The sequence below is a fragment of the Leptidea sinapis genome, chromosome 4 (genome assembly GCF_905404315.1).
Source record: "Leptidea sinapis chromosome 4, ilLepSina1.1, whole genome shotgun sequence".
In the NCBI taxonomy this organism is placed as follows: Eukaryota; Metazoa; Arthropoda; class Insecta; order Lepidoptera; family Pieridae; genus Leptidea; species Leptidea sinapis.
The window spans coordinates 868804-889127 of NC_066268.1; the positions used below are offsets into that span (position 1 = coordinate 868804).

Below are 20324 nucleotides of genomic sequence, written 5' to 3' on the forward strand. Positions count from 1 at the left end.
GCTAATTAATGCGCCAATCCTTATTGCAGAGCCAAGTCTGTATGACGTTCTCTCTCTCTCTCTCTCTTTACGTACCATTAGATTGGAAATTAACCATCAGCTCAGCAAACTTCGTTCAAGCTTCTAGCCAGACGAAACCGCTCTTCCACTCCGTTAGTATTTATCCATTTCTGGATGTGCAAAGTTCAGACATCAACCTACCTCAAGAAAATAAAAAAATAAAAAGAGCACGTATCGTATTCTTATCACTATAAGTTGTAAGAGAACATGAGCGCCCTTGATTCAGTTACTTTCACTTGCAGTGTCAATTAAAACTAGCTGATAAACCATACCTAGGCTGACACAGATATTTTATAAGATAGAGAAAGATAATATTAAATAAACAAATAATTAGTCTGTGAACAAAAAAAATCACCTACGATCAAGTGTAAACTTCAACAAACACCTTAAGCATTGATTTTCGAGGGAATGTGTTAAATAATCATGCTTCGTCTTGTGTTAATTATTTTAAATAATGTAGTCGAAATGATAATTTATTTATTATCCAAACCTGTCAGCCCAAATAATAAGATATAGAGGAAAAACACACCGATTTTTGTAAATTACGTCATGTAATAAAATGTTATCATGTAATAAATAATTAGGGAAAAAATTAATTCATAAAACAAATATGTCAACAGCTTGACGTCAGTCTATGACAACAAAGTTTGTAATTTGATAAGTTTCACAAGATTAGCTATTTATCATTATCGATTTGTGCAAGATAACTTATTAATTATATTAGTGTGAGTCTTTTTTTACACAAGATCCCGGCTTGATACCATAGCGCCGCATTTTTCCGCCGTGAAGCAGTTTTTAACAAGCATTATTATGATTCTATTTGAAATTACTGGGCTGATAAGACTTAACAACTTATGTCGCAAAGTGACGAGCGCTATTGTGATGCTAATCAGAGTTATGGGTTCAATCAATCAATGGGTACAGGCAACGAACACCCTCAGGCTCTTTAATAATAAATGTTGATTGTACTATTACTATGTACTATTTAGCTTCTAATAAAAAATTCACAATTTATTACAGGCAATTGATTGCTATAAATAAATTAACTAGCTAAACAGTCAATATATTGAACTTTGCCATCTATCCAATAATCAATCATCCATTATGAGAAAAATGTTTCGCAAAAATCTATGATAATTTAAATAAAACTCTTTTTAAAGGATTAAAATGCGTTTTATTGTAACAGTTTTTTTTACATAAAGTATTTGAAAGAACTTAAAAAAAATGGTTGTATTGTTTTTTGCACATCTCCGTGTAAATAATAATTGTATCCCGACGGACGAATGAAAATTTAGTTTTTTAATGAATTTGTCAATAGCCAAGTCACATATAAAGTACATAGAAATCAAAAGAGTTAAACAATTTGAATTCTGATAGCTTTGCTCACCCTTGAGTTGACTATAATAAATAATTTATAAAAAGAAAAACTTTCTTATGAGTCACTCAATGTCATTATACGCATTGAAAATCTGTTTAGTAGTTTATGAGTTTATCACGTTCAGACAGACAAACTGCGGCGGCAACAATTAATGCGGAGCTTTGTTTTAAATTAAAGTATGATGGATAATAAGACCATTAGCGTCTAATGAAATCAAGACAACTGTTGGATGGACAATTAGAAAAATATAAATGGCCGGTGATTGTTGAGATGTCAGTACTCGGTTGACATGCGAGCCGAGTTGCCCCTTGTTTACACACTCACACATTGGCTCGCACACACACAAGGCCACGCCCGTCGCGTATTTAGCTATATTGTTGTTTATTTTATTCGGTGCTATGCTCTACCACGGGCGAACCTTTCGACTCAGTTTTAACGCGCACGTTTTGTGAAACGACAACTATGCTATCGTTCGCTAATTATTCAAATGGGAACCGCTTGTGGCGACAAAAATAGCCATAATTTCACGATTTATTGTTTCACTTTTTATTTTCTTCCGCGTCAGTCGAGTCTCCGCGATTCTTAATATCGTTTAATCATAGTTTATTTTTAACATCGTGTGTTAATCGTGTTCGGGGCCTCTATTTTGTTCTAGTATTTGATTGAAGTTCGCGGAAGTAATTTGGTCCGTAAAAAATTCGCGATCAAGTTTGTTCACCCAAAGACCCAGTTTTAAAGATAAATCGCCGATGATAATATACTCTTTGGTTTTTGTGATGTGAAACTTTTTCGAAGTTCGAATTTTAAATTGGAGTGATTGGCGGGAAAGTGATTTGAGAGGATTCGATTTTCAAAAGTGTTATTAAACGCAGTGTTTTAACTCTTTAAATTTTTCAACACGTTTTCGGGGCTATGCATTTGTTTGAACAAGTGTGTTTTCTAATGGATTTATTTTGAGGTGAGTTTAATTTTACTTGTGTTCGTGTTTGTATTGTTTGCTGGTTGTGTTTAGTGTGCGTGTTCTGGCGCGGCGGTGGCGGGAAATCGAATACCTAGCCGGTTATTTGCGTGTGTGAGTGTACAAACAATTTATTCATGTGTGTATGAACTATAGAGTTATTGTCACTTTGTGTGGGGGAGAAGGGAGGGAGTTACTTGTCATGCATTTAGGCGAAGACGTAACTTTGAAGAGACTTTTAATTTATTTGCTCCGCCCGTCTGGTTGTTGGAAATAAAATAGGTACGGTATTGTTTACACACGTATTAATATGTATTGACTGTGCCGAAATTTATCTTTATTGATTTTTCACATCAACCCACTAAATTCGTTATGCAATTTTATAACTATTTTTAAATCTTTGATTTTTTCAAGGCAGTTATATATAATATTATTATGTAAATTCTTTAACTTTTAATATTAGGTAAAAGTCGGGTGCCTGTTACATGTGTAAAGTTTTGAAGGAATAAATGGTTAAAATCCTGATTATAATTAAAAGTAACCGACCGTTTGTTAGTATCTACACTATTAACTGTAGGGAACGATGGCTGGTCCATGCGTCAACTCGTAAACGGGTGCTGCTTGTGGTGCTAGGTCGACCTGTTATTATTAATAAATCATTGTATTTGTTTCATGCGATTACTTATTGTAACAGTAATCACGACCATCATGTTCACGAAGCATCCTTACACAAACAATGAATTCAAGCTCTAAAGATTGATGCATCCAAAATACGATAATCTTATTAAAGTATACTGGTTTTAGACATGATTCTTAAATTAGATACAGTACCTTGCAAACCTTAATTGTTATTTAAATGACGGCCATTGTAAAATACTTTAATTGATTTAAAGAGTGCCCGTTGAATTTCTTGTAGGTTCTTCTCATGAGCTCAACTCTTTCCGTACATAGTATGGTAGATTCAGTAATTTAAAACAAATATTATCAATAGCAATACAAAAGCGCTTAGATTAAGCCTAACTGAATAAAGTTTATTTCACTTTGACTTTTGTAATTTATAGTAGAGTAAACGTTTTACAGACTTATTTTACTTTCTTATTAATCAACCAAAAAACCTCTTGAAATATTATTGTATAACTCTGTATAGAGAAAATTATATATTTTTGTATGCATATAACATTTCGTATAACATAATATTTTCATTTATAGTGAATAAATTAATAAGTGACATAACTTATATGAATTATATTTCACTATTTTATTAAATTAGAAATCACAACGTAATAATTACATACAACAATTCATACAATGAGAGGGCGCGAGGTTAGATACTTAATTTTTATGGCAAAATAATGTTTGCCGGGCCAGCACTTGTATCAAATATTTCGTGATAACGAAAAAGGTGGCAAATATACCGAATGCATGTGAAAACAAATAAAATTGGTATAAAGTTATAACTGTTAAATCGAAAATAAATGACAGCTATTATGATAAGTTAATTGTAGGTAGGGTTGCAAACTTTTTCTAGGTAGAGGCATGTGTCATTACAGAGAGACTTCTTTGCACAGGGTGCCGGCTAGATTATGGGTAGTGGGTACCATAACTGCGGCTTTTTCTGCCGTGAAGCAGTAATGTGTAAGTGTTATTGTGTTTTCGTCTGAAGGGCGCCGTAGCTAGTGAAATTACTGGGCTGGCTAATAACTTAATGTCTCAAGGTGACGAGTGCAATTATTGTGGTGCCGCTCAGAATTTTTAGATTTTTGACCCTGAGCGGCCCTGCATTGTAATGGGCAGGGCGTATCCATTACCATCAGCTGAACGTCCTACTCATCTCGTACCATAGTTTCATAAAAAAAGAAAAGAAACAAAAAAGAGAGCCCTGATCTATGGCATGTAGCATTACAACCAAAGTAGGGGGGTGAAGTTGAATCGTTGATTTCAACTGCTGCTTTCAAGTTACGTTGATCTTGTAGTTAAAGGCGCCAGATTCAAGCTCTGGTTCCCGAAAAGGAGCGTAATAATCAAAAAATCAAAATCACTTTATTCATGTAGGTCACGGAAATGACACTTATGAATGTCAAACAAAAAAGATTTTTGTTTCTTATTGAATCTACTGCTACTTCGTAAAGGGATGAGCTAATGAGAAGAAGTAGCAAGAAACTCATTACCAGTCTTTTAAATCATGATATATATTTTCATCGTTTTACAAATCATTTCAATATAATATGTAAAGTGATGCAACAAACATACTTAAACGTCAAATAGTGCCAACACGTTAATCAATGCCTTCCACGAGTAAGTCAAAAAAGTAATTGTAATCTACACACACCGTTAATAAATTAAAGTATTGTGTGAGAATTTTATAAGCGATTATATGTTAAAAATATATATATACACACAGCAGGGGTCTTCCCTGACAATGGTGTTATAATTACATTATATATTTTTATAATAAGTAAATCACAATATATTATATGAATTTGTTTTTTTCCGATTATTATGATAATTAATGCGATATTTTCTAAAACAAATTCTAATAAAAGGACGATGAAAGTGAATTCGTCCTTTTATTAGAATTTTTTGTTTTGAGTGAGTTTCACTTTCATCGTCCTTTTATAAAACTATAATTAAAATTGCTTACAGTCTCCTAAAACTTGTTATATTGACTCATAACACGTGATGATTATGGCTACGTTTAGATACATCAAATTTTTAGGAATTTGAGTACCAACCACATTTTTTTCTTTGATAAAATCTTCTGCATATGATATTTATAGCCATTTTAGTGTTCTAATTTAAAGTTAAAGATCGATTTCAATCTAGTAGAGACAAAATTGTAGGACTTATGGGTTTGAACAGATTTGATACGGAATGTTTGTAAATATTCTTGCCCGCCCTGCATCTAAGGATGCCATAAGTCTGTTTGAATCCATAAGTCTTATTTGTTGAACACTGTATAACTTGCTTTTCCTTTTATTAACTTTATTTTTAGTTTGTTAAGTTAAGAATTTTGTTTTTCTTTTGTTTTTTTAATGAACTTAGATTATAATGGAGCTGACATGTACATACATATGAAAGCCCCTCAATAAATAAAGAAAAAAAAAATATTATAGAGTACACATACTCAGTAAAAAGAGGTATTTCCAACCCTTCTTGTAGCTGATCTGCTTGAGAGATTCTAAAATTGACCTCATAACGCACAATTGCATCTTGTATTTCATTATGTATGCATGGCTCTTTCAAAATCTATTATTACTTCACTAAATAAGACACGAATATAAAAAGAGGGATGATGAGAAAGCTCATGTTCGCTCAGAGAGCACTGGAGAGGGCTATGTTCGAAGCTTGGCTGCGAGATCGAATTAGAAATGAGGAAATCCGCAGGAAAGTCAAAGTCACTAACATAGCTCTGATGGTTGCCAAACTGAAGTGGCAGTGGGCAGGGCTCATTATTCGACGGATAGATGGCCGTTGGGACAGTAAAGTCCTCAAATGCGACCACGCATCGAAAGACGTAGTGTTGGTAGGTCCCCACAAGATGGACTGACGGTCTGGTCATGATCCTCAGAATACGTTGGAGAAGGGTAACCGATCGTCGTTGAAATCTTTGGAGGAGGCTTTCCTCCAGCAGTGAACTTCTTCCAGCTGATATGATAATAAAATGAAGTTCTAGAATTTCAACATCTGGCAGGTCACCTAGTAATAAATAATTATGTAAGAGGGGAAAACGGGCATAAGGCTCATGTAATGGGAAGTGGTGAAGCAACCGCCCATGGACATCCGCAACAACAGGTGCCAAGAGATGCTTTGCTACCTTTAAGGAGTATGCTCTTTTGTTGAAGGTCCCTTAATCGTACCGGTAAGAAAACAGCAGCCGGTAATTGATTCCACAAAGGCTATGCGAGGAAAAAAAACTTGCAAAAGGCGCGGTTGTGGAATGCCATTCGTCAACGTGGTTTTACTGTATTTTATGAAGGTGTTCTTTATAATCTATAATGTTTATAGATTTCAATGAAAACACTCTTCTTACAAAAACTGACTGCTTTTTCACATGTCAGTCAGCTCATATAAGGCACATAAAAGACTTTACTGATCTTGATACGATGGTTGGTGCCCGAAGCTATAAACCTTGGACTTATCTGAACGCAGTGACAATCAGTCATATTAAATTATTTATATGTCGATGTGACATTATCATATAACTTATTAAGTCAAGTGATATATAAGAGTTATTAAGTTGAGGAGTCTACTGTGCATAATATACTTTTCGAAGTGAAAACTTTTTTGGCCGCGATGGGCACTTTTTGGCATAATTAAAAAAATAAATATAAATTTATATAGTAAGACACATTTTGAATTGGTGAAATCTCGTAAGTTCGCGTCATCGAAATGCTAGCTGACGCATTGTGCAACATTAGTGCTGTGTATATCTTATAAGTGAAGTTGAATGGATTTAGTGAAAAGTTCAATGTGTATATATGCCACTGCCACTTCAGTTTCGCAATCATTTGAGCTATGTCGGTACCTTTGGTTCTCCTACGGATCTCCTCATTTCTGATTCGATCTCGCAGGGAATCTCCGAGCATAGCCTTCTCCATTGCCCTCTGAGCGACCATGAGCTTTCTCATATGGCACATAGTTAGCGATCACGACTGCGTACCGTAAGTCATCACAGGCAATACACACTGGTCGAAAACCTTCGTCTTCAGACACTGTGGTATTTTGGACAAGAAGATTTTACGAAGCTTCCCGAACGCTGCCCATCCGAGTTGGATTCGATGAGTGACCTCTTTCATGAAATTGGACCTGTCTAACTGCATTGTTTGTCCGAGGTAGACGTAAAATAAATATAAAAGTAATCAAATTAACAAAAATAATATACATAGCATCAGAGCTCACCAAAAAGTTCTTGTCTTTAAGTCATCGTGATTAAGTTAAGACATTCACTTAAGGTGAGAACGAGAATAACACAAATTATCTCTGGACCTCGCTGGAACGTGAAGCCCCCTCCCGTTTCCCTTTCACCCCCTCACGCTCGTCCTGTTGCGTCAGTACGGTTTGCAGTTTCATCACCGTTCAGTACATGTCGTGATATTTTTTTATGAAAATAAGAGACGAGACGAGCACTACGTTTCGCTGATGGAAATTGAGACGCCTTGCTCATTACAATGCAGTACCGCTCAGGATTCATGAAAAACCCAAAAATTGAGATTAGTCTGGTGATAAGTTTCATTTGCTAGATGTTAAGTCTTTAGAGCTACTTAGGTACAGCGTTTTTCAGACCGAAACAAAGCAATGTTTACACATTACTGTTTCACGGCAGAAATAGGCGCCGTTGTGGTACCCATAATCTAGCCGGCATTCTGTGTATAGGAGCCTCCCACTGGCTTTTTCCTGCTATCACTGTTTTGTTTTTCAATTTTTTATTGTTACGTTTCGACTATTGTTGTTAATAGTTCTGTAGTTTCTGTTCTGTGTGGCTAAAATTATAGTACTGCCAGAAAAAAAATACGGATTGCACTCCGGGAGTGCCCGCAGAAGTAAAAACTAAACATTTGCGTTGTGCATTTTTGAATATTTTGGAATGGTTCAGCAAGTGCTACCATTTATGTGGTTGAATACAATATCCATTTAATCAAGTTAAGGCCGTTTTCAATAAGTCAATAACGCATCTCTAGGTACGGATACATTGCTGTCACCGTTTAATGACAAGATCTTATTTATCCATAGCTATGTCCAATAGTCCAATGCTTTATGTCGATAGGTTTTTGAAATGTAAGTAAGCGTAAAAACATAGATTTGTCTACCTCTAGTAAGTTAATTAAGGATAGATATGCTATACGCTATGGTAAATAAAAATGACAATTTATATTAAGCAAAAAAAATTAACACTTTAGAACTATTACAATTAGTTTACAATAAAAAATTTATCTCTGAGGATAATATAAGGCGTCCCAATATAAGGCGATAAGAATGACTATGCTCATAATGCGCTAAATACTGACAGTAGAAGGTAGTAATGTATCTCTATCTGAACGACCGTTTGTCTATGATCTATAGTCTGTATTGTAATTATTTTTATTTTACAAAAAATATCAAAAGCGTGACGTCACTACTCACAGATAAATGCAACATATGGTTCATAAGTAAATATAGGGGATGTTAGAACAACAAGGGTTCCCTTCCTTTGAGGATTAGCGGGTAATAACTGGAACAAAAATATGTGAGACAGCCTGAGAATTATAATAATCCCTACTTAATATTAAAAATGTGGATGTAAGTTTGTTGTTACGGTTTCACGCCTAAACAACTGAACCCACTTTAATGAAATTTAGTACATAGATAGAGTTTGGAAAAGGACAAAGGCAACCTTTAATTATTGCGAAAAAATAAAAGGAGTGGTTGAGATAAGGGATGGAAGTTTGTTTGGGAATTCGTCATATTTTGAGATAAAACCAAGTACTTTGTATTAAGCACTTGATTTATAAACATTTGTAATTTATAAGCATATTTTGTTCGAGTATTTTTAACATTTTGAACTAGATGGGGATTAAATAGGATATTGAAGTTCGTAGGGCAATACTATTAAAGAGACTGTCCACAATGACAAGGGATATTTATTTATTGAGAAATACCAACATTTGCTTACATTGATGCGTTATATATTTATAATACAGATTAAATATAATGTGCTTAATGTAACAAACAATTACAGGTATCTACCACATGCTTTAATAATTTTCACAAAGTAAATATTAGTTTAAGAGGAAAAAAAAAATATACGCTAACAAGTAATAGTGGTTAAATGATTTGGTTTTAAATTATTATTATATAAGATTATTATATATATGTTATAAAACTAAGAAACATAATTATTATGACTACATTTTATTCACTAAACTTACATACAAATAATTTACGAACTGTATGCGCTGTATCTTAGAAGAGCGCTGCCAGCTGTGGGAAGAGAAGTTTGTATTGTATATTATTTGAAAAGTATCCTAAAAAATGAAAATGCTGCCCCAAGTAACAATTCCACGCGGATGAAGTCGCGAGTTAGTGTTAGTATAATATAAAATTGGCAAACATTTTTTTTAGTTTGTGTAAACACAAACTAGGCATAGCATTATTTACCAAGAATATTGTACTATTATTACACATTTTTATTTATAACTGACTAAATTTGACTATTTTTATACTATACATTATGATAAATATGTATACTTTCAATGTCGTTGACTCATTGAGCACATCATTGACGCCTGGGAAGAGTCACAGGATGAATTGGGCATTTCTTGTGATTTGTGCAAAGCATTTGACTGCGTCCACCATGAAACTTTACTCCTAAAACTAAAGCATTATGGAGTGAAAAATACAGCCATAATAAATCTGTTAAAATCATATTTAAGCGAAACGGTCTTCGGGTAAACCTGTGGGAATAGGTGTTCCACAGGGTTTTATTCTCGGTCCTTTCTTGTTTCATATATATATTAACGATCTACCGTTTGTGGCAGATGATAGCCAAGAGATTGTATTGTTTGCTGATGATACTTCACTTATTCTTAAAGTGAAGCGACGTGCCGATATTAATGACGAGGTAAACGATGAAATCTCCAAGATAGTGCGTTAGTAAAAAAACAAAGTGTTTACGGTTCATTACACCAAACACAGTGGAGGTACAAACCAACGTACTTATGACCAGAGATTGGAACTTGTTGACACTACGGTCTTCTTGGGTATCACGTTAGATAAAAAGCTTCAGTGGGGTCCACATATCGCCCATCTAGCAGATAGACTCAGCTCTGCAGAATATGCCGTTAGAAAGATTAGAGAGTACATGAATTTTGCGACCGCTAGATTAGTGTACTTCAGTTATTTTCACAGCATCATGACGTACGGTATTTTACTATGGGGTCATGCTGCTGACATTGATATAGTGTTTGCTCTGCAAAAGAGAGCTGTTCGTGCTATATAACAGCTTGGTTATAGACAGTCTCTCAAAGAAAAATTTAAAGAAATAAATATTATGACTTCATTGTCAGTACAATTATGAAAATTTAATATACGTTCACAAAAATCGTCATCTTTCTGCTCTTAATAGTGATTTGCATTATTATAACACTAGAAATAAGGGATTGCTGGTAACGAATTCTAGTAGGCTTCATAAGATACATAATAGCTTTAAGGGTAAATGTATACACTTCTACAATAAAATCCCAGCCACTGTTCAGGCATTCTCTCTAAATAAATTTAAATGTTTTATAATAAAATGGCTCTGTCGTAAATCCTTTTACTCCACAGATGAATATCTAAATGATCGGACAGCCTGGGTCTAGATTGTGATTATTTTAAAGCGATAGAAATGACTGTACAATATTGTATATTTTTATTGAAAAGAGCGCAAAAAAGAATGCTGGGAGAGTTTCCTGCGCCGCTTATACTCTCTCAGAGCGCCATTTGTTTCCGAAGCGGTAGTAGTATCTAGTATATTAGAAATGACATCAAAAATAATTCTATAGGAATCAATTTTGAGAAAATTTATCAATATTTTTTTTTACATAAAATCAAAAGATTGCTCGTCAACGTCAATCACAAAAAATACAATTCAGATACATACATATTAATTAGAAGAAAGTTTAAACATAAACATATTTTTAAAATAATGCAATCCAGTAAAACAATACAAGGCTGATATTCATATTTATTGATAATACGGATACACTTTTTGGTAATTTATTTTAATATTTATTACCATCGCATGCAAAAGAATTGTTTATTTTACAGAGCCTAGTAGGGGTCACTATAAGCTTATAGTTATTTCTAGTGTTCAAATTATGTTTGTCGCTTATTTTACTGTATAAATTATAATATTTATGTACGTGCAGGAGATTGCTATAAATATATTGGCCGTACATGGTCATAATATTAATGTCTTTGATTTTTTCCCTTAGAGATCTCTCGTGGGCTCATTTGGTATATGGCACGTACAGCCTATTTTTTGAAGTATGAAGATGTTATTTACTTCCGCTGCACTACCCCACAGTATAATTCCATACGACATAACGCTATGAAAATAGCTAAAATAGACAATTTTTGCTATATCTATGTCAGAAAGTTCTCGTATCCTTTTTAAAGCAAAAGCTGCTGAACTCAATTTACTAGTTAAATTGTGTAAATGAGGCCCCAACTGAAGTTTGGAATCCAATGTTATACCTAAAAATACTACATCATCATCAATTTTCAATTCTCATTGTCCTCCAAAGCCGCCCAGCCGGTTTGACTGAGGGATAATACAGCCTCACTATATTATACAATCACTTGCTTTTACCCCCGAACTCCGTGCTGTGGTTAATACATTTTTATAAGCTAACTATAGAAATTTCATCCCAATAAATATTTATTTATTTCTTATCAAGTGCCTAAATACAAATTTTCATCGTGCTATCTTCGATAATGACGAACTTTTTTACAAATTTCCACCCCCTTTTTCAGCCCTGCCCAGCTTTTTAATCGCGATAAAAGGTCCAAGCCATTTAGGAGTGAAAGCGTAACAAACAAACTCACATTCACATTTATAGTATTACTAGGGATTTGTGTACTTAGTATGTAACAAAAAATAAACATCCATGACTCAGAAACAAACATATTCAATATATAAATGTTTGCACCTACCGGGATTCGAACCCTTTTTTATTTTAAAATTAAAGTTTTTATATATTATATTTAATAACATGCTCGCAAAATGTCTTTATTAAATTACGGTACGTGTGGATTGATGCAATACTGTACTCAATAACTCTGTGTTTGTAAGTATTAATTTACGTTTTTTTACTTACTCGAGTAAGCCTTTAATTTTTTTACCATTGAGTTTTTTTGTTGCCTCTCTTTGTTTAATATATTGTAATTTAAATGACTTCTAATTTGCATTAAAAATAAGAACTTCTATACCATTCTGTTTTGAAAAGAGCAACCTTACAATTTCTTGCTCGTTATTCTCTGAGGAAATCTGCCTTACGAATGAGTTGTATATGTCTATATTACAAATATAAATATAAAAAATAGAGTCGTTATTATAATTATTATAATTACGAACGATGTGGGACTCGAACCCGCGACCTGTCGCGTTCCGTGCGCGCGCTCTTTCCATTTGAACTAACCGTTCGAGTGACATATCGTTTATAAAATCTTGTATGCTTTGTTCAACTCTCAATCTAATCAATATGTTTCTGGCTTAGATTTGCAAGAGCGACATCTCAAGTCAATTTACTAATATGCAAATATGGGGTTTGAGAAGGTTATCAACCGTAAAGTAGATCCTATAGATGAAGCCACAACCTGAGAGTTGAACAAAACATACAAGATTTTATAAGCAATATGTCATTCGATTTGGTTGGCTCAAATGGAAAGAACGCGAGAGGTCGCGGGTTTCAGTCCCGCATCGTTCATAAAATTTTGTTTTCAGTTTTATTTGATTTGATTTGATGAAATCTTGATGTCCTTATCAGATTCGAACATGTTCTCTGTTCATGAAATTACAAGTAGGTCCAAAGTAAAATCTATTATTGTACTTCTTACATTTACACATAGCAACAAATTTGAATGTGTGTATGTTCGTACGCGTGTAGGCGTGACGGCCGATAACGTTATCAGGCCTCGCAAAAATACACAACAAACATTGTAGTATAAGCGACGATGTAAGAAGCGACAGTTATATATCAATGAATATTTATTTGTATATATATCTCCCCAAAGTCATTTTATGTTAATATGGTTCTCACTCCTATAACATTAATGACTTTCTTGATGACTATAAACTACTGATTGGGGATTGACCGCCCACGGGCTATTAAATAAAAAAAAATATTGTATGATTTTATACTATAACCACATTTTTATATATAAAAGAAAGGAGCCCGCTGAGTTTGATGCGCCTATTCTTCTCTTAATTGCTTCAAACTGCTCAGTGTTATTGTTTGAAAATCTCCAAGTATATTTGATTATCTTTAGGTACTACTTCTTTTATAATAAATAATAAACAAAGTCTGACGAAAATTTCTAACGTTTGCGACATTTGTTATTTTTTTGGTTTCTTCGTCCATTATACGAACAGGCAAAGGGTTCAAGCCTATATTAGGGTATAAGCCAACCACATTCATTATTATTCAATAATTATTAAATGTACTAATTTCTTTACTTATAATTACTACCATAATCCAATTGTTACTTTTATAGGATTAAATAATGATACTAATAATGTATTTATACACATTCTAACTTAAGTATTCAAGAATTGTTACTAAGAATAAAATATTATTTATAATCAATAAAAGATTTTGTTAATCAACTCTCATAACTGCTTATAAACAATGATATTATAGTATTAAAAGAGGTAGATATGTCACTAGCGCGCCGAAAGTCAATCGCCTAAATTGAGTCAATTGGTTCATTTGGTCGTAGTCGCTCTCGATACGAAATCGGTACACACGCGTTTGTTGTTGACAGAATTGCTTACAATTTGATATAGGTACAACATTAAAATGCCGTCTTGTGTTTGGGAAGATGCACTAATTACGAAAGTAAAAAAATCATAGAATTACATACCACAGTTAAGAAATCATGAATTATAACATTTTATTTGATTTCATTATTTATCTAACAAAATAAATATGTCGCCATGACAACGCCGATCGCCGCCATGCCGATCATAGGTTAACGTACAGAAATGACAAAATATTGATGCTGTCTGTTGCAAGATGATTTTAATATTTTAGGAAATGATGTAAAGAAGTCGTTGTTGCAGTGAATGTAATACGAAATGTAATAATTTTTAATAAACAAGTGTGTATATAGGTAGCTGAACTATCAAACTACTAAAACATGTTTGAGGGTAGGTAGCGGATTTACGTAGGAGTTTTTTCAGTAACACTGTCCCTTTCAGTATATCCCTTGCTAACTGCAGACGAATCAATGGATCATTTCTTCTTCTCCCATTACCTTGTTGTAATAAACCCTCAACAAAAAGACATTCATAAATAATATAAGATACAAAAAATTATAATTGTAAACTTAAAACTTTTTGGGAGCCGTCGTTAGTAAAATTGTAAAAATGGGACCCTTACTGTAGCTGTAGACCTTTCCGTTTTGCTGTCTGTATGTTTATTATTATTTTATGTATAAATAATTGATATCATCAATGTGACTATATATTATAATAAATATTAAATATTTTTTTTTATAAAATCAATGACACATTATGTACCTAAGTTCAATGCAGTTTTACTACTTTATAGCTTTTACTACATGAACTCATGAATGAATCGTAATTTAGGCATAAATCACAGCGTACGGTAAAAAATCATATCTGATGAATTAAATGTATTTTTTCTATTTGCAATTAGCAAATTAGAGTTATCTCTTTTTCGCTTGCGATAATTGCATTTACTATCCTTCTTTGACATGTAATGGTAATGTAGTGTGCAATTGCAATGTTAAATTATTCATGTGTGCGTTAGTATATCATTTTCAAACACCGAATGTTGTCTACGTAACCTATCTATACTTTTAAATATCATTGCTTAAAAATGATAAACTGTTATATCTGCAAATGTAACATATACTGGTTTTCAGCGCGAAATTGCGCCTTGGCTCTGATAAAACAAAACAACCTAAATAATGCTGTAACCTCGAATTCTAAATAAATGGCTATCAGCTATACTTCCGACCTCGTTGTGGTATCCTAAACATTTTAGTAGCACGTGGCGACTACTTAATAGGACGACTGGGTAAGACATTTGTCGCGTCTACAATATCAAGGTTAGGTCCGAAAATGACACTTTGGAATGTCACAGTTGTAATTTTTATGACTAACATTTTATAGTTAAATGGCGTAAAATGCATTTGATGCGAGCGCTGTTTGATGTCATTTCTAATATACCAGATACTACTACCGCTTCGGAAACAAATGGCGCTCTGAGAGAGAAGAAGCAACGCATGACACTCTCCCAGAATTCTTTTTTTTTGCGCTCTTTTAAAAAAAATCTACAAAATTCTACTGTCATTGCTATTGTTATAAAATAATCATAATCTAGTCCCAGGCTGTCCGATCACTTAGATATTCAGCTATGGAGTAGTAGGAATTACGACAGAGCCATTTTTTAATAAAACATTTAAATTTATTTATAGATAATGTCTCAATAGTGGCTGGGACTTTATTATAAAAGTGTATAATGTTTAAAGTTATTATGTATATTATGAAGCCTACTAGAATTAGTTACAAGCAATCCCTTATTTCTAGTGTTATAATATTGAAAATCACCAGTAAGAGCAAAAAGTTTTTCAAGGAAGTTTCTACTACGTACAACCAAACTATTTTTTGCAGGAGAGTGTGAGCGGCGGTGATCACTTAGCATCAGGTGATACGTACCATCGTCTATCCACCTCTTCCATAACAAATATAAAAAAATACCATCTACTCTTAGATTAAGGATTGGTCTCCGCTGCGCTCGAACTAGATACCGCCGGTGTATTTGCAAAGTGCGGCAACTAATACTACGCCCAAGTGGAAGAACTAGAGCCAATCAAGAACAATGTGTGACGTTGACGTGCCACATATTCTGTTAAATTTTGCTAATAATTAAAACTAATCTTACGTTGCGCGTATATAGAGGGTTGCGTCGTAAATCTTTGTAAAAATAATACTACAAGAAATAAGAAAGACACTGGGATCACATATCATCAGTAAGTATTTTGTATTTTATTAATTTTAATGTAAAATAATACAGATTCGGGATCATACAATGTTTGTACCTACCAGAATTCAAACCCGGGATTACCAATATATAGTCAGGGACACAACCACTGAGCTAAGAAATAGTGGATATGGTGTCTTTGTTGGCAGATCCTGTATAAATAATGCAGTTATATAAAAAAAATGATAATTATATATATTTGAATACCGTCTGTAGACAATACATCTGAATAAATAAAACACGACTTATTTTATCTGTACATGTACGTTACTTTGCGGAAATCCATAATTATCCAAATTATTTGAGTTTTCTTTAGTGTTAATTCCGCCAATATTTGTCTTTAAACAATTCGACACGTGTTTTGCCTCTACACGAGGCATCCTCAGGAAGTGTTGACTCGCCAAAATCTGTATCTGTATTGTTTAAAAACAAATATTGTCGGAATTAACACTAAAGAAAACTCAAATCATTTGGATGCTAGATTAGGAATTATTTTTCAATTTAATTAACTACCACTTACTTACCCCCTCATTCAAAATAGTCTGCTAACTTAAAGCATTGCTAATTCTCGCTCTGTCTTCTTCTATTGACCTAAGTCAGAATGAGAAAACACACTCCTTAGCGGCTGTTGTAAGTTAGCGGACCATTATGAATAAGAGGGTTACTATTTAATACATACTCCAAATTCAAATAAAGATATTCAATTTGTTATGTTTTTAAAGTGACACTCACTCTAGGATTAATAAATTTTTAAAACAAAATTTTATCAACGATGCAGGACTCGGACCCACGACTTCTCGCGTTCCGTGCGAGTGCTCTGCCAACTGAGCTACCGTTCGAGTGACGTATCGTCATAAAATCTTGTATGCTTTGTTCAACTAGTGTTTATAAAGAGTAGTTGTTTAGTTTCTTGCCCATTCTTCTCAACATAATCAACTTTACGAATTAGTTGTGCCTAGTGTTAAATATTAAACCGGAAATACCGCAGTAGCAAGTTCGTAATAATTTTGTTATGTAAGAAATTTGCTCAATAAAGATGGCCTTGTATTTATACCTACGTTGTGGACAGGACAAATTTTATTCTTATATTTTTTTCCAGTCACAATGTCATAGATAACCGGAAATCGGAAGAGGTAACGTGTAAATCTTGTTTATAAAATACATTAATCAATTTAATGACCGTGGAATTATAATTGGTTAATAATTGCGAAACTGAAGTGGCAGTGGGCAGGTCACATAGTTCGACGGACAGATGGCCGTTGGGGTAGTAAAGTTCTCGTATGTCGACCGCGTACCAAAAGACGCAGTGTTGGTAGGCCCCCACAAGTTAAGATCGCCAGAGTACGTTGGATGAGGGCAGCGCCGGACCAATCGTAGTGGAAATCATTGGGAGAGGCCTTTGTCCAGCAGTGGACGTATTCCGGCTTTGATGATGATGATGATGCAGTCTTGTAGCACACTTTTAACGTCGGTGGCGAAATAGGTAGAACTATTTACTATCACCTCATTGCCTTGGGTTTAATCCTCGCCTGCCACGTACCAATGTGCTTTCGGCTTCATACCGTGCTCTTGTGATTCTTCAGATTATGGGCCCTGGTAGCATACCATCAGGTGATTCGTATCTCGAACAAATGGGGTTTTTTTTGTGTTGATCGCGCAAACTGTAGTCTTCTGTGGGTTAAATTGGACAAGGCTTACTCCATTTCGTGACCTTCTCAGGAGAGGACTCGATAGAAGACACAAGTTCCCGACACTGGTTGACGATTTCCCGAGACCTGCATGGCTCTTGTATACGGCATCATCAGTGCTGTCGTTGCATAGCAATGTCTCTTAGAGGCGTCCAACATAGCATAATATGCAAAAGAAACAGTGTAGGCGATACCATACAGCCTTGGGGAACTCCAGCGTTCAAGGGCTTCTGATTCGAACAATAACCGTCTACATCGACCTGTATGCTACTCCCAGTGAGGAAGCTAGAGGTCCACTTGCATAAACTCTCGGAAAGCCCAAAATATGGAAGTTTTGAGAGAAGCGCCTTGTGCCATACACGATCAAAGACCTTAGCTATTTCCAGGCTAACTGCACTCTTCCCTTTGCTTTCGATAGCCGCCGCTAATCTATGTGTAAGGCATACCGGAAGATCGCCTGCTGACCTACCATAGCGAATGCCGTACTATCGGTCGTTGATCAACTGGTGACCTTCTAGGTATCCCAAGAGCTGGCGGTTAATTAGGCTCTCCATGATTTAGGAGATCAGGGAGGTAATAGCTATAGGCCTGTAGATTGCCGGATCTGAACTGTCGATCGGATCGATTGGACAAAGGCTGACCTCCACGAGACAGGGATTACGTTTTTTGAGTATAAGTGCCGGAATAAACGCGCAAGCACCGCTGTCAACTCAGGGGCACACGTTGTAAGCACGATAAAGAAACGTGAAGCACGGAGAAATGCCATCCGGCCCGATCGACTTCCTTACGTCTAACGAAAACAGAGCTCGCCTAACAGTTTTTTGTCGGAACTGTACTTAAAAAATTCAATAATAAAAATTTTTGGGGTATAAAATAGATTTAGATATAGAAGAATAGAAACAGAGAATTATTGTATTATTCTATTGATATCTTGCAACCCTATTGCGGATCTGTGGATGGAATAGAACAATATATAAATCGCGACACAAAAATAAGTGTTTGATCGTAGATGGGTGAAAATTTGAAGTTGTATGTATTTTTTAATGCTGAATCATAATAAAATAAAAATAGATAAAATTGGCAAAAAAATAAAAATAAAATATTGAGGATTGGGTGACCCTTATCATCTAGGGGTATGAAAAATAGATGTTGGCCGCACACACAACACACAAAATTTCGCCGTAGCCGTTTCGGAGGAGTTTGGTGGCAAACACCGGGACACGAGAATTTTATGTATTAGAAGATATAAAAATATAGGTGTGTGTCCCTTTACTTCACTTTGCGCGTAAAACTTTAAAAGTACGTCGCAGACGCAAAGTTGTTGAATGTCGCAATAGGTACAAGGCGCCCATCGTACTCTATGGTGGTTTCAGGTTGATACCTATAAGGCTGTAGAATATACGGGGGTTAAAACATGTGATTTCTAAAAATGGGTGATTATCATTGATCTAAAATGATTAGGATTTTTCTAGAAAATTCTAGAAATGATGTAGAGATTTCTAGAATTATTTGGAATGTATTCAAATGTAAACCTATATTCTAATCAAATGTAAATGTTTTAGGAAAGATAATTTATTATATATTGATATTTAATTTAGAAATTTTCTTACATTAAAAAATTGTGAAGTAAGTTGTGATTTGTGTGATGAGTGATGATTATTATCTAACATTAAAAAACAACTATACAATCGAAAATGATCCAGCAAAGCGGGTATTCACAGCTAGTTATCTATACACAAATAAAATTGAAAAACAAAATTTTATGAACGATGCGGGATTCGAACCCACGACCTCCGGCGTTCCGTGCCGGTGCTCTAACCAACTGAGCTAACCGTTCGAGTACCGCCTCGTTATAAAATTCTGTTTGCTTTGTTCAACTCTCAGGTTGTGGCTTCATCTACAGGATCTACTTTACAGTTGATAACCTGCTCAACCCCAATATTTGCATATTAGGAAATTGACTTGAAATGTCGCTCTTGTAAATCTAAACAATATGTTATGTTTTTAAAGTGATAACCCTCAATTCTGGGATTAATACACAAATAAATTTGAAAAGCAAAATTTTATGAACGATGCGGGATTCGAACCCACGACCTCCGGAGATCCGTGCCGGTGCTCTAACCAACTCAGCTAACCGTTCGAGTACCGCCTCGTTATAAAATTCTGTTTGCTTTGTTCAACTCTCAGGTTATGGCATTTGTGTATTAACCCTAGAAGTGAGAGTTATCACTTTAAAAACATAACATATTGTTTAGTTATCTATATTTAAAAAAAAAATACAATCTAAGGGATAACTTAATTGCCAATCTTTTAGTAAACGAGTTTTAATCGTATTATATTTGATAAATGAAGGTAGTTTATAAGTCCAATACTTTTGGTGAACAAGGCTCTTGCCGGCGACAAGCGACAGTGAATTGCTGATTACTGCCACGAGTAGACAGATATCTACACACCGCGCAAAAACAACACGATTTCATTTGCTTTTAACTTTC

General features: G+C 34.5%; 1 protein-coding gene across 4 annotated transcripts in view; it reads left to right on the top strand.

The window, feature by feature from the left end:
* Positions 1 to 1842: 1842 nt before the first annotated feature.
* The window catches only part of LOC126980001 (forkhead box protein P1), a 113485-nt gene continuing 95003 nt past the window's right edge, over positions 1843 to 20324 (top strand). For all 4 annotated transcript variants that reach the window (XM_050829615.1, XM_050829618.1, XM_050829616.1 and 1 more), the window contains exon 1: positions 1843 to 2396. The gene's annotated coding sequence lies outside the window, so the exon portion shown is untranslated. The remainder of the gene's footprint in view (positions 2397 to 20324) is intronic.